This window comes from Brassica oleracea, chromosome C4 (genome assembly GCF_000695525.1).
Source record: "Brassica oleracea var. oleracea cultivar TO1000 chromosome C4, BOL, whole genome shotgun sequence".
In the NCBI taxonomy this organism is placed as follows: Eukaryota; Viridiplantae; Streptophyta; class Magnoliopsida; order Brassicales; family Brassicaceae; genus Brassica; species Brassica oleracea.
Genome location: NC_027751.1, coordinates 13,505,198 through 13,514,893, shown reverse-complemented (window position 1 = coordinate 13,514,893; position 9,696 = coordinate 13,505,198). Strand labels below are relative to the sequence as shown.

Sequence of the window (9,696 nt, the reverse complement as noted above, 5' to 3'; positions counted from 1 at the left end):
ATGGAGGAAACGAGAACTAGGGTTCCTTACCTCACCAGCGACCAGATCTAGAAAGAAGACAAGGAGAGATCTGGACATAGAATTGGATCGGTTCATCGGGGATCTCCAACGGCTTGGCTCCAGCCTTCAGCAAACGGCGAACACCAAGGAGAGAGAGAGAGAGAGAGAGAGAGAGAGAGACGCAGGCGAGAGAGAACGAGAGAGAAGAAAAGAGAAACCTTGACGGCTAGGGTTTTCAGATCTCTCTGGAACTCTGCAAGGCTTCGCTCTAATTTCTAATGGGAGAGAAGAGAATGAGGAGGCTCCTTTTTATAAGAAAAGAAGAGGAAACCTTAGGGTTTACTACACGGGCCAGAAAAGAAGGATAAAAGCTTATGGACTTTGGTCTAAATCAAGTTAATAATCAAGAAAAACAAAACCATTCCGGTTTGGGAGAACCAGGATGTGACAGAACCGATGTGGAAGCAGAGACAGGATTTTACTGAGGACCTCGTCTGGGAGACTGCTGATGGAATCCCTAGAACGAGAAGAGACTCTTTGGGCAGACATGGATTAGGGTTTATAGCTCCAATGAGAAACTCGATTAGGGTCACAAGTTTAGATATTTGTCTGTCTCAATCCCCAATTCAGACCAAGAAAAGGGATCACATGAGATTTTATCAGAGTCTATAACAGCCAAGAGTAATTCATGAAGATGTAGTTGAGTGATGAAAGGCGTAATATATATAAAGTACGGGGTACGTGAACTTACGATTTGAAAGGAAACTAGGAGACGACGGTTATATTATGCGTAGCCGTAGGAACTTTATTTTACTACCATAACACAACAGATATTTATAAAGAATAATAAAAACATAAATTAAAATTTTAATATAGAAATATAAAAATAAAGAAGAATTGCAGAGTCGAGATAGTTAATCTCTTTCTTTAAATCTTTAAACGCTCCGTAGTGTGACGGTTTCATAGCGCTCAGATTCCCAGGATACAACTGCAACATTGTTTATGTTTACCTTCACCGAAAAACAGAATCTATCGACCCTATTTCTGTGATTTACTCTCAGACTCAAAATAAAAAAAATACTAGCATAACTATTCTGAGTGGGAAAAATGTTTCTTGATTGTATGAATGTGTGTATTTTCTATAATGCTAGCATGCCCTTTCATAGAAAAATCATGAGAAGCACAAGTTTCATTTTTCAACACAAAAAATGAAACCTCCATGGTGCATTAATGGAGTCTTTAATTCTTGTCAATTATTATGTGAATTTATTTCACATTTTGACCAAGAAATTAAAGAATAAAATTATTTTTTGTTTGACCAATTCAAACTAAATAATATACTTTAAAATGAATTTCTTTTTTATATTTTATCAATATAAAAGATCAACATATATTTGATTTAAGTTAATGAACATGAAGTCCAACTAACAAATCAAAACCCAAATCCAAGATCAAATATCTTTTTTTTTTGGAACGCTACTTCATTAAAATCATAGAGTCAAGCGGTTTGTGCAACCGTTACAAGGCATAGTGCTTGATTTGCCAAAGTATCAGCATCAGAATTTCGTCCACGAGGAATCCAATCAAAAGAAAAAGACTCAAAAGCAGCACACTCTATCCTAATGTCTGCTACAATACCATAGATCTCAGGTGGTTCTACAGTCGAGTTTAAAGCATTGATAAGCTGCGACGAATCCGACTCGCAACGAACTCGCTGGATCCCCAGCTCTTTGCATTTCTTTACTGCTTCCCTCATGGCCATTCCTTCTGCAACTAGCGGTGAACTGACAAACCAAGCTGAATCTTGGAAATTTTTCTTTTCCCCTGTTTTTTTAATAACCCAACCCAGTCCTGCAGCCTTGGAGTTCCCATTCCAAGCAGCATCCGTTTGAATCACCACATCACGGTTTGATACATGTCTCACCTTCTTGTGAATAGGTAGTCGTTTCTCGTCTTTGGTTTGAGCACTCAACCACTCTCTAGCCGCTGCAACAGCTTTGGATACAGTATCCTCGATCGAGCTCTGTTTGTTATTGAAGATCAGATTGTTTCGAGCAGTCCAAATGGACCATGCGATCCATGGCGCGAGCTGTCCCGTCACGATTCCCACCGGTGGCAGGCAAGGGTTCTCAATCAACCTCATCCAATCGTTTTCCAAATCTAATGATCCTCTCCTATCAACTTGATTCATGAAAGGGGCTGCCTTCCATACCTTCTCGGCAAACTCACACTGGAATAGGAGATGATTAATATATTCGAGTCTTCCGCACCTTTTACACAGAGGATCAACATTCACGTGTCTGGCAAGCAATTTTTCTTCCATATGAGTAGCTGGACTTTTGGAGCAGTCTTCAGGTTCCATACACCCTTGATCCAGTTTATTTGGTTTCGTTGTTGACTCTCTTCATCCTCGTTTCTGAATTCGACAGCCGCAATGTATCCGGACTTCGTAGTGTACCCTCCATCTATAGTATGAATCCAAGATAGTTTATCAGGCGCCCCAAGCTTGCTTGGCTTTATGCTCAGAATTGTTTCTAGATGGGCTGGGAAGATTTGTTGGATCCTTTCTAGGTTCCATTCTGTTGATTCCGCAACAAACAGATCCTTTCTAGGTTCCATTCTGTTGATTCCGCAACAAACAGATCAGCAACTTTCAGCTCCTCATGACCCTCAGGTGGTGGTCCCATTGGCCGTAGCTGTTGCGTGGAGCTAAGCCATGGATCGTTCCATGCGTTAATCATGGTACCGTCTCCCACAGACCACCCCATGTTCCTTACTAAGAGGTCTCTTCCTAATAATATGCCTCGCCAACCGTGCGATTCAGCTGTACGTTCTGGACAGTGGAGAAAATCTTCTGTTAGACAGTATTTCCCGAACAGTACCTTGGCCAAGAGGCACGAGGGGTTGTGCAGTAGCCTCCAGCTAAGCTTGGCGAGAAAAGCGTCATTGAAGCATTGGAAGTCCCTGAAACCAAGCCCTCCGTTTGCCTTTTTCTGTGTCATATCGTCCCAAAACATCCAAGCCATTTTCTTTGCTCCCGTGTTTGAATCCCACCAAAATCTAGTGACTACCGATTGGATTTGCTTGCATAGAGAAACCGGGAGTTTGAAGCAGGTCATCGCGTAAGATGGGATTGGGGTTAAAACGGTCTTCAACATGACAAGTTTTCCCGTGGTGGACAGATACCTATTAGACCATCCTTTCGCTTTCTGCTTGATCCTATCCACAATCGAAGCGAAGCTATCTCTTTTCCGGCGACCGAAATGCTCCGGTAGCCCAAGGTATTTCCCTACGCCTCTCTCTTTTGGAATCTGTAGAATGTCTTTAACTGTTGACTTCAACTGTCCCGGGGTTCTCCTGGAGAAAGAGATCGAAGATTTTGCAGTGTTGATGGATTTTCCGGACGCGCATTCATACCGGCGAAGGAGATCCTTGAGGGTTTTGCTGCTTTCGTTAGTGGCATCGATAAAGAACATTGTATCGTCCGCAAACAACAGATGGTTGACTCGGGGACAGCCTCTAGCGACTCTAATTCCTTTCATGGTCCCGTTCGCTTTTGCTTTGATACATAGTCCCGAGAGTACCTCACTACACAAAATGAAGATGTATGGTGAGAGCGGGTCACCTTGACGGATTCCTCTACTCGGTTTAACCCTTCCTCTAGGCGAGCCGTTGATGAGAAAGGAGTATGTAACAGTGGTGATACATTGCATGACTAGTGTAATCCACTTCGGATGGAACCCCATCCTACGTAGCACAAGCGAGATGAATTCCCATTCGAGCCGGTTGTATGCTTTGCTCATATCAGTCTTTACAGCCAAGGGACACCGCACCTCCACCTCCGACGTCTTTAAATAATGCAGTACCTCGTGAGTAATCAGCACATTGTCGGATATTGCTCTCCTAGGCACAAAAGCGGATTGGTTCTCCAATATAATCGAGGACAGTAACGGTTGCAGTCTTCTTGTGAAAATCTTGGAGATGATCTTATAGTAGACTTTGCACAGCGCAATCGGTCGATACTCCATCACTGTCTGGGGCCTGTGGACCTTTGGGATTAACCGAACGTGTGTGTGATTAATCTTATCCGGCAGGCTCCCCGAAGTAAAGAATAGCTGGATCTCTTTAGTGATCGCATCTCCAATATTATTCCAGTTGGAATGGAAGAAACCCGCTGAAAACCTATCCGGGCCAGGTGCTTTATCGGCATAAATCGAGAAGACGGCCTCTTTGACCTCCGCAGCCGATGGAATTTGAGTCAGGCGGTCGTTATCTTCTGTCGAAATGACCGGATCCAAAGCATAGTTAACTGTCTCCTCACTGTTTGTAGCAGAGGATGAGAACAGATTCCCAAAGTATGCAACGATAACTTGAGCTATTTGTTCCTCCTTATGAACCGGTCTCCCCTGGTCATCTTCAATGATTGACAGCATATTTGCTCGTCGTCTTCCTCTGGTGATAGCATGAAAGAAGCCGGAATTGCGATCTCCGAGTCTGAGCCAAAGTAGCCGACTACGCTGCTTCCAATAGGACTCCTCCGCTTGATAAGACGTTTTTAGGTCCTGAGAGATTTGTTTTATAAGCACTGTATCATTGGCTACATCTGAGAGCGCAGCTTCTAGCTCAACTTTCTTTTCCTCGATGGTCAAGCGACTGTTCCGCTGTTTAGTTTTGTTCCATGCAGAGATGGCTTTGCGGGTTGCCTCAATCTTTTCTTGGACCGAAAACGCGGCTCCTTCTTCCCAGATTTGCCAGACTAGCTCTCAAACTTCTTCATTGTCTTTTAGGCGTCTGTCATAGCGAAACATGCCCTGTCTTTTCTTCTTGTTCGGTTCCAGCATAGATAATAAGGGTTTATGGTCAGACCCCTCGTAATCAAAACCCAAATCCAAGATCAACATATATTTGATTTAAGTTAATGAACATGAAGTCTAACTAACAAATCAAAACCCAAATCCAAGATCAAATATCTAATGTATATATTTGCCACTTTATACAAGATTCTCAAATCACACACATTAGACATTCATTTCTCATTCAAATAAAACTTCATTTTTGACATATGAATACCTTATTCATAATGTTCAAAAAATAGTTCCAACAATCCTCCACATGAATAGAAATGACTCTAGACACTAGACGACTCGACAGACTTGACTTCCTAGACAAGACTCGGCCTTAGGACTTTTGAGAGGACAAACGAAAAATCCACTGCATGATGAGTTGGTAGCAATTTTTCAGCCTTGAACCAGTCATTGTTAATAGCTATCGGATTTACTCGGCCAGGAGGTGGCCATGATGTCTTGAACCTCCCGGGCTTTGGTGTAAACCTAGACAATAGCTATAACACAGTTTCATTCTCTCACAGAACTAGGTTCTCTATTGTGTTCATTTTGGCCGTGAACAGTCCTGGTTAATCATGAGTGAACTTGGAGAATATAGCATTTCCTTCATTCTCCTAGAAACGGCCCCATTTCACACTCACAAGGTGATTTGCCATTAGTTTTGTTTAGAGGAGTATCATGTACTACTCCATTCATATCTCAAAACAATGGACACAAATCATTAAAAGCTAATGCTTATCCTTTATTCCTTACATGTAGCACTGTTTAATCATCATAGGAACTGGGTATAGACCGAAGTCATACAGTGCTTTGGGCAGATTTAGTTTGACTTAGTTGTCTCTTTGAACCTATTTCTTGGGATCTCCAGTCAGTTAGGTAGAGTTACCGCCAAACCTCATCATAATTCACTGGTTAACCCATTCCTCTTGATGATATACAATATGATCTCATGACACACCTTTAATAAAAGGATCTTAGGTTGTCATCACAATGAACATAATCTCTTGAAATTAGTCGAGATCAATTGTCTAATGATTTTTGTCATCTTTTTCCAAGATAGAATTAATCATTATACAGAAAATTCAGTGTATGACACTAGTTTTTTTTTTTTAAATCATATTGTGATAACTATCACTAAGTTCATATCACCTCTTGCCAACGACTTTATGTGGTAAGCAAAGCTTACCCACATTTCTTGAGATAACTCAAAAACATGCATATATACATTTAACATCTCTTAAGAGTTTAGAAAGTTAATGTACAACTCTTTTAGATTTAAATGAATAAAAAACAATTTCGAAAATAATTATAATTTTCTTGAAAAATGTGTTTCATTTTTAGAAATTCACATTTTTCATAAAAACTATTTTCATAGTTCTCTCAAGTTGATTTATAAATATAACTTGTATGTTTTGGATCTTTTCCAAACACATATTTTGATTTTTTTAGCAAATATACATATCATTACAAGATATTATTTTTGCTATAAAAAACACACAATTTTATATGATTATTCTCAATCATACTGACTTTAGAAACTACAAAACACATGTCAGTTTCAGTCACATTGGTCTGACAATTCTCATTGTTTTTGCATGGTCAATCTTCTTGTAACTTGCATTTAAGCATTGATTAAATATAAACGTTTTTGATCAATATCAACAAACATTTTATTTTCTATGGCAAATGATTTATATGTAGCAGACCTCTCCCAAACTTAATTTGGGATGTCGACTCACAAAATCCATTTCCATCCACACAACTTAATCTCTCAAAGATCAAAATGTTTATATATATATATATATATAACTATGGTATCACCATACATAAAACTTGAGTATCTTTTTCTTTTCTCATTGGTCACACATGTATTTTCTAACTAAATTAAATCACGCTTAAGGAGAAAATCTGTAACAATGAAACAAAAAACGTTATTCTTGATAATTAAATCAGACAAGTCAAAGCATTAACACACACTGAGACTAGTAACGTTTTCTTTTAAACACCTTTATGATGCAGTAAATTAAAAAAAAAAATGTATGCACTTTTCTTCTTACATAAAACGTTTTAAGAGTTAAAAACAATGGAAACCAAATCAGTGCTTTGAACATGTCAAACCAAAATCAAAATTAAAAACCAACAGTTTTTTTTTTATTTTATTAAAACCTGCAATAAAATAACTCAACAAACCCTGCATTTATTTTCCAGTTTGATTGTTAGGATGATGAACACCTGCTCAACAAAAGAAACAATTGACTGAAAACTATAATAATAAATAAACGATAATTCTAATGAAAAAATGATTTCCATCGTCTTGCATTACCTGGTTCCAACAATGATTTAATTTCTTATTTCATATAACCTGTTCTTAGAAAAAAATTTCAACAAAATATCAGTATTGTTAGTGAAAAAGCATAAACAATATTTAAAGATTTAAGAGTGTAGGAACTTTATTTTACTACCATAGGACAACTGATATTTGTAAAGAATAATAAGAACATAAATTAAAATTTCAATACCGAAATATAAAAATAAAGAAGAATTGCAGAGTCGAGATAGTTAATCTCTTTCCTTAAATCTTTAAACGCTCCATAGTGTGACGGTTTCATGGCGCTCAGATTCCCAGGATACAACTGCAGCATTGTTTCTGTTTACCATCACCGAAAAAGAGAATCAATCGATCCTATTTTGTGATGTATTCTCAGACTCAAAATAAAAAATATACTAGCATAACTATTCTGAGTGGGAGAAATGTTTCTTGATTGTATAAATGTGTGTATTTTCTATAATGCTAGCAAGCCCTTTTATAGCAAAATCATGAGAAACACAAGTTTCATTTTTCAACACAAAAAATAAAACCTCCATGGTGCACTAATTAAGTCTTTAATTCTTGTCAATTATTATATGAATTTATTCCACATTTTGACCAAGAAATTAAAGAGTAAAATTATTTTTTGTTTGACCAATTCAAACTAAATAATATACTTTAAATGGATTTCTTTTTTACATTTTATCAATATAAAAGATCAACATATATTTGATTTAAGTTAATGAACATGAAGTCCAACTAACAAATCAAAACTCAAATCCAAGATCAAATATCTAATGTATGTATTTGCTACTTTATACAAGATTCTCAAATCACACACATTAGACATCCATTTCTCATTCAAATAAAACTTCATTTTTGACATATGAATACTGTATTCATAATGTTCAAAAAATAGTTCCAACAGGTACGTGGAAGCGGAAATGTATGAAAGCGCAGAAGCGAATTTTTTAAAAAAAATTAGGAAGCGGATACGTCTTGGAAAAGTATATCCATAAATATATATATAAATATAAGAAAATTTATAAAATCTAGGACTAAATATAATATGATTAAAGTTTAAAATAAATCATTTATTCATTTATAAAAATTTTGAAATGATTTCATATTAAAACTGTAAAAATACACATAAAATAAGTTTAAATAAATTATTATATTAATTATTTTTAGTACTTCATAAATAATTGACAAAATATATTTGAATATATGCTATATCTTTAATAAAAACGTTAATACATAATGATAATTTATAGCATTAGTTTTAATATTTGTATATTTCTAGTCTCTCTATTTCATTACGATTAAATTTTGGATTTTGTATAAATTAAAAATTATGATTTTATATTTTTATTGATTTATATCATTGTGTCTTAAAAAACAGAAGCGTGATTCCAAAAGGGATCGTAAGCTTCCAACGTGTTTTTAAAGATAATATTTTAGAAGCGTTTTGGAAGCGAGATTCCGAAAGCTTCCACAAGGTTCCGAAGCGGGAAGTGGAAGTCCGATGAAGCTTCCATGCAACCTAGGTTACAGGGATGATCAAAGACGAAGCAGCCAGGGGCGGACCCACTAAAGCCCAAAGGGGGTCACTTGACACCCCTAAAACAGTCAAATAAATGAAATTGCATTGGATATCCAATGGATTTTGTAGCAGAAATGGTTATTTTGTATGCTTTGACACAAACCATCACCATAAACCACCGGAGAGCGTCAATCATCCTCCGACGAGAGATCCTCCATCAAAACCAACCCGAAACCGCAAAAACAAAGATAAAAAAACCCTAAAACGGAAATAGGGGACCAAGAGCCGGCGACGCAAGGCAAAGAACACCTTCACCCCCAGAAGACTAAAGCCGGCGAAAGCAGAGCTAAGGAAGCCTCCATCTCCCGGAAACAAGACCGGCGGCGATGGAGTTTTAGAAGCCTCCACCTCCCGGAATCGAAACCTAATCTAACAAACCGACTTCACCACACCCACCCTTCACACGATCGCGTCGTTACTCCAGACGCAGTGCCACCAATGATGTCGGTTCACTCCCCGAGGTGACGACGATGGATGAGGCCTGGACCAGAGCTCCGACAAGGCGATAGAGAAAGGAGGCGAGGGAGAAGTAGGGGAGTTTTCTCAACGGGAAAGCGAAGGGCTCCGGCGACGGCACGCTCGCTCACGCGCCGGCCCTACGCCGGACCCAAGATCGGATTTGCTTTCTCTCTCTGGACCTTTTCTCTCCATCCTCATACTCCTCACGTTTTCTGGTGCCCATTCCTAGTTCTTTATTTTTGCTAAAAACAAAGAGCTTACTTAGAAGTACGAGCGTTTACTGTGACATATGACTTGCCTAAGCTCATTCCGCACAAAAGTTTTATGGATCACCCAATAGATGATTTATGAATCTATAATTTCAATTAACAAAAAAAAACTAATAACAAGTCCTACAATAAAGATATGATTAAACCTGATGATTAATTTTATTTACCATGTTTAAGTCAATAACATTTAAACTTTATTCTATTTTTCATTTT

The 9,696-nt window shown here is 37.9% G+C and overlaps 1 pseudogene; it reads right to left on the bottom strand.

Moving 5' to 3' along the window:
• The window catches only part of LOC106338186, a 4,106-nt pseudogene extending 3,432 nt beyond the window's left edge, over nt 1–674 (bottom strand).
• Nucleotides 675–9,696: the final 9,022 nt, after the last annotated feature.